A 6,373-nucleotide genomic window follows, 5' to 3' on the forward strand; every position below is an offset into this window, starting at 1 on the left:
CTGCGTGCATGTAGTTTGCATGTCCTCCCCGTGCTTAAGGGGTTTCCTCCCACAGTCCAAAGATATGCAGGTTAGGCTAATTGGCATTCCCAAATTGCCTGTAGTGTGTGAATGAGTGTGTGTGTGCCCCGCGATGGATTGGCACCTTGTCCAGTGTGTACCCTGCCTTGTGCCCTAAGCCTCCTGGGATAGGCTCCAGGTCCCCACGACCCTGAATACAGGATAAAGCGGTATAGAAGATAATTAAGTGAGTGTTTTTGTAACAGCTGCCCTGATGGCCGTTTCTGGCATAAAGCATATTGTAGGTTTGTACGCCTGTCTGCAAAAGTTTGGATACCCCTGGCCAAATTACTGTACATATTTTAAGTAAACATAACCGATGTAGGAAACTATTAAAATACAGTATTTACTGTATATTGCAAACAATAATTGCAGTCAGCTTGGAGTTTTCTCATTGCGTTTAGTGTTTTTTTTTTTTTACACACTTTTTCCTGCAGAATGCTAAGATAATCTTTAGAATTTGTTATTTGGTTTGGGATTTTTTATTTTGTTTTGCATTCTTGGCCTCCAAGAATGCAAAATTAACTAGTAGAACTTACTGTTCTTGATGTTTGGATCAACATTGGTTACAGTAATAATTTTATATAAATCCAACAAAGACTCTTAAGATATCACACTAATCAAATATAACAAACATTTCCACAACTTGTAATATTATGGAGCCATAACATTTATATAAATGCAGTTACAGTAGGGCAAAAAGGTATTTAGTCAGCCACAAAGTGTGCAAGTTCTCCCACTTAAAAGGATGAGAGAGGCCTGTAATTTTCATTATACAGTGGTGTGAAAAACTTGCCCCCTTCCTGATTTCTTATTCTTTTGCATGTTTGTCACACAAAATGTTTCTGATCATCAAACACATTTAATTATTAGTCAAAGATAACACAAGTAAACACAAAATGAAGTTTTGAAGGAGAAAAAAAAATCCAAACCCACAATGGCCTGTGTGAAAAAGTAATTGCCCCCTGAACCCAATAACTGGTTGGGCCACCCTTAGCAGCAATACCTGCAATCAAGCGTTTGCGATAACTTGCAACGAGTCGAGTTTTACAGCGCTTTGGAGGAATTTTGGCCCACTCATCTTTGCAGAATTGTTGTAATTCAGCTTTATTTGAGGGTTTTCTAGCATGAACCGCCTTTTTAAGGTCATGCCACAACATCTCAATAGGGTTCAGGTCAGGACTTTGACTAGGCCACTACAAAGTCTTCATTTTGTTTTTCTTCAGCCATTCAGAGGTGGATTTGCTGGTGTGTTTTGGGTCATTGTCCTGCTGCAGCACCCAAGATCGCTTCAGATTGAGTTGACGAACAGATGGCCGGACATTCTCCTTCAGGATTTTTTGGTAGACATTAGAATTCATGGTTCCATCTATCACAACAAGCCTTCCAGGTCCTGAAGCAGCAAAACAACCCCGGACCATCACACTACCACCACCATATTTTACTGTTGGTATGATGTTCTTTTTCTGAAATGCTGTGTTACTTTTACGCCAGATGTAATAAGACACACACCTTCCAAAAAGTTCAACTTTTGTCTCGTCGGTCCACAAGGTATTTTTCCAAAAGTCTTGGCAATCATTGAGATGTTTTTTAGCAAAATTGAGACGAGTCTTAATGTTCTTTTTGCTTAAAAGTGGTTTGCGCCTTGGAAATCTGCCATGCAGGCTGTTTTTGCCCAGTCTCTTTCTTATGGTGGAGTCGTGAACACTGACCTTAATTGAGGCAAGTGAGGCCTGCAGTTCTTTAGATGTTGTCCTGGGGTCTTTTGTGGCCTCTCGGATGAGTTGTCTCTGCGCTCTTGGGGTAATTTTGGTCGGCCGGCCACTCCTGGGAAGGTTCACCACTGTTTCATGTTTTTGACATTTGTGGATAATGGCTCTCACTGTGGTTCGCTGGAGTCCCAAAGCTTTAGAAATGGCTTTATAACCTTTACCAGACTGATAGATCTCAATTACTTTTGTTCTCATTTGTTCCTGAATTTCTTTGGATCTTGGCATGATGTCTAGCTTTTGAGGTGCTTTTGGTCTACTTCACTGTGTCAGGTAGCTCCTATTTAAGTGATTTCTTGATTGAAACAGGTCTGGCAGTAATCAGGCCTGGGGGTGACTACAGAAATTGAACTCAGGTGTGATAAACCACAGTTAAGTTATTTTTTAACAAGGGGGGCAATCACTTTTTTACACAGGGCCATGTAGATTTGGAGTTTTTTTTCTCCCTAAATAATAAAAACCATCATTTAAAAACTGCATTTTGTGTTCAATTATGTTATCTTTGACTAATAGTTAACGGTTTTTAATGAGCAGAAACATTTAAGTGTGACAAACATGCAAAAGAATAAAAAAAATCAGGAAGGGGGCAAATAGTTTTTCAGACCACTGTAAGTATACCTCAACTATGAGAGACAAAATAGGGTAAAAAAAATCCAGAAAATCATGTTTTAGGATTTTTAAAGAATTTATTTGCAAATTATGGTGGAAAATAAGTATTTGGTCACCTAAAAACAAGCAAGATTTCTGGCTCCCACAGACCTGTAACTTCTTCTTTAAGAGGCTCCTCTGTCCTCCACTCATCTGTTATCAGTATAAAGAACACCTGTCCACAACCTCAAACAATCACCCTCCAATTGGTGGCTTTTTTGCCCCACTGTATATAAATGTTTATTTTCAAATACCTTTGAATAAAGTAGTCATGATTTTATAGATTTTTTTAAAGACATCTATTAAACGCAAGGAGATAGATAATCTTTATTTTCTGTGGTAATCATGTATACATCTGAAATGTAGATAGATTAAATAGAACTTTGTGCAATATTCCATTTTTTTCTCTTTGTCTACATTTATACAGTACATTTAATTTCTCTCCCAGGTATCACTTGTAAAAAAAAAGTGTCCTTTCTGCTTACTAAAGCATAACATTAATCTATAATCTATATAAACTGGAAAAACTTGCATTTTTAGCATCTCCCAGATTCAAAACGTTTGGCATGGTCTGTATTCTACCTGCTGCTACAGTCTGTAATGTATTTATCAACGCAGCTGTAATTGGGACAACTAGCTATTACACTCAACTAGCTTGGATAATTAGTTATGATAATGCTAGCTAACGTTTAAGAAATTAAGATTAAAGCTCCAAATGTTTATCTGAAAAATATTAGGTAGATATTAGCATTGGATTCTTGCCTGTGGTAATCACGCATACATTTAAAACACACACTGCCCAGCCACAAAAGAGGTGACGGTAATATTTTGTTTGACTGCCTTTATTCTTGACTATGTCATGCAATCTGTAAAAATACTCCAAGAAATACTCCTTCGCAATTTGAATTCAGAAATATGTCTGTGCCATAAGGGAAAAAAAAAAAACTCCATTGATGGAATAATGCTGAGCATAGACTTGACCAACTGAAGCAACCCCAGATAATAACACTGCCTACAAAGGCTTGTACAGTGGGATGATAGGTGTATCGCTTCATGAGCTTTCCATCGTATCCTGACACCACTATCTCTCTGGAATAGTGTCAATCTGAACTCATCAGACCACATAGTCTTTTTGCATTGGCTTTATGCTACTTTGAGCTAAATTGGACTCTTTTTTTATCAGTCCAGCTGTTTTGTTCCAAACCTGTGAGTTCTCATTACATTGTGTATGTGTGAAAGCACTCTTACTTTCATTATTAAACATTTTTTTTTTTTTTACATTGCAACTTCAACAAAGTCATCTCTGATCGCAGTCATTCCTGATTTTTTTAAGCACATTTCTTCCGCAATGCTGAAGGTTCACCGATATTCTTCCAGGGTTTAATAATGCATGGAACTGTTCTTAACTCAATTTCAGTAACTTTGTAAAGTCTGTTTTCTTTGCGTAATGCAGACCACTAATTTGACCCTTCTGAAACAGCTGCTTTTTTGGCCAGGCAAATGTAATAGATAAAGATTCAATTTGACTTTAAGAAACTTTGTGCACTATTCTACTTTTTTCCCATCTGTCTAAATGTAATAATCTCAATTCACTCCCAAACGTCACATCTGGTCACTGCACCTTTAATAAACCTTGCTCTTGCTGTAAGAATCAATAACAAACTTCCTGACAAACTGAAGGGCCTCTTCATTATGAGAGTCAGGGTTTTATTGCTTAGTATTGGTGTATAAATTCGAAAGAATAAGATTTTCAGTTAACTGAAATGTATTTTATATGTAATATGATTACAACTTTTTTTTTCACAAATGCATAAATTCTTAATTCAGATTGGTCAGATTTGATTTGTTTTTTTTCCAGGGTGGCCCCGCAACCCGGATCTATAGATCTGTATTCAAAAGTATAAATGACAGCAAATGCTCTGGTTGACACCCTGTAATGTCATGGCACATGTGTATAAGCTAAATATAAAATTGTTGAACATTTTCGAGGCCATCTTAGGTCTGAAATTAAAATATGAGTCAGCCATACCAGCTCTTTATAACAGTCTGAAGTGTTGCAATGTCTTTCTAACATGACAAGCAGAACTCTTTTGTCTACAATAAATTACTGTTTAATGCTTTTACCATGTATGTGATTAGAGGAACCAGTTTTGCACAAGGGAGTTTGTCTGTCTCTACAGACTGTCCTGGGTGAGTCACATTGGTCTCTAGCTGACATCATCGTCATCAAATCACGACTCAAAAATGATTAATCTTTTTAAATCAGCTGGAAGCAAGGACACAGTATCTCATGTGCTTGTTATAGATTTCTTTCACACTTTAAAATGTTTCAGATGCAAATAACATTTTTGTTTTGTTTCATTTATATTTAAATAAAAATAAGTTCGTAATTCTTTTCTTTTCTCTCACTGATGCAGTCAAATTCAGGACCTCCAGGAATACGGGTAACAATAACTGAATAAACTTTTTTAAGTTTTAACCAACTTAAGTTTTCACTAATGTTTTCACGTATTACTTAGATCTTACTATTGGGAACTGAAATCAGTTTACACTTTTAATACTTCAACTTCAGTGAAGAATATTGAAGGGGAATTTTGAAGTACTTCAGCTTTAAAAAGACAATTTATTAAAATGAGTCACTTTAATTTAGCAAAACATTTGGTTACCTTTATGCCACTTTTGACTGTAAGAAAAAAATCTAATAACTATCTCTCTCCATTCATTCATTCATTCATTCATTCATTCATCTAGAGACTTCAATAGTCCAACTATGGACCATGGATGTGACCATTGTATTGTATGACTCACGAAAATTCCCCTTTTTACAAGGTAGGACCTCCAGTCAACATTCAAACGTGCTTTTACACACTACAGGAAATTTTGGAAACACAAATTAGCATGTCTTGGGACTATGAAAGGAACTCCACCAATCACAGAGAGAATATGCAAACTCAATGCAATCAGATCTCAATGTGGGAATTGAAACCCAGATGTGCAAGGCAACAGTGCTAATCACTAAGCCACTGTGCCATCAACTATATCTGTAGTTGTAAAAAAAAATATTTTTGACCTTGAATGACCTTATTAAAATAAACTGGTGTGCAAGAACTTGCATGCTTTAATGCTACAGTTAGTCTTTAAGCTGTTCCTTTTTGTTTCAAAGACTGATTGTTAATTTAGTTTCATTGACCATATTGCTATAATGATCTTATTAGTGGGCCAACAATCATAAGCTACAGCACAAATAACATTGAATTATCTTCATCCTTATTGCTTGAAGCAGATAAAGAAATGCACATAAATATGCAGGAAACAATTGTTACAGGAAATGAAGATTAAAATACTTATATTGTTTTAATTTTAAAAAGCTAATAGGCTTCATAAGGCGTTCCTCTAAAAAGTATTGATCCATGACAACTTCCTAGTTTTGGCTTGTAGCCCTGAGTGCACGCCTGTACCTGTGAGGGCCAGCAGATGGCTGTAGTGAGCTGCATTTGACACGTCATCAACCACATGAAACGTGAGAAACTGACTGTTTGCTTTTAATAATCCCTTTACATCTTTTTAGACAAATTTGCATTCAGTGTAAATATAAATAGCACTCAGTCTTGCATTGAACATAAAAAATGTTCCAACTCCTTAGTTAGGTATTGTTTTGTGCTGAGTGGGGCGCCCTCTGCTGGATCTCAACACGTTCAGATACTCAACTGAGAACAAGAGATAAATCTCCAAACACTTGTTTAAAAAATATATTTAAAAAAATGGACTAGTCTCACATTTTCCTGATATGGTGCAGACTAAAATGGCTAACAATTAGGTGCACTAGAATGTGTCTATTCATTATTTACATCTTTAAAGAACTTATTAAAAGCATATACGTCTTGTGTGTCTTTGTA

Source organism: Clarias gariepinus, chromosome 6 (assembly GCF_024256425.1).
Source record: "Clarias gariepinus isolate MV-2021 ecotype Netherlands chromosome 6, CGAR_prim_01v2, whole genome shotgun sequence".
Taxonomy (NCBI): domain Eukaryota; kingdom Metazoa; phylum Chordata; class Actinopteri; order Siluriformes; family Clariidae; genus Clarias; species Clarias gariepinus.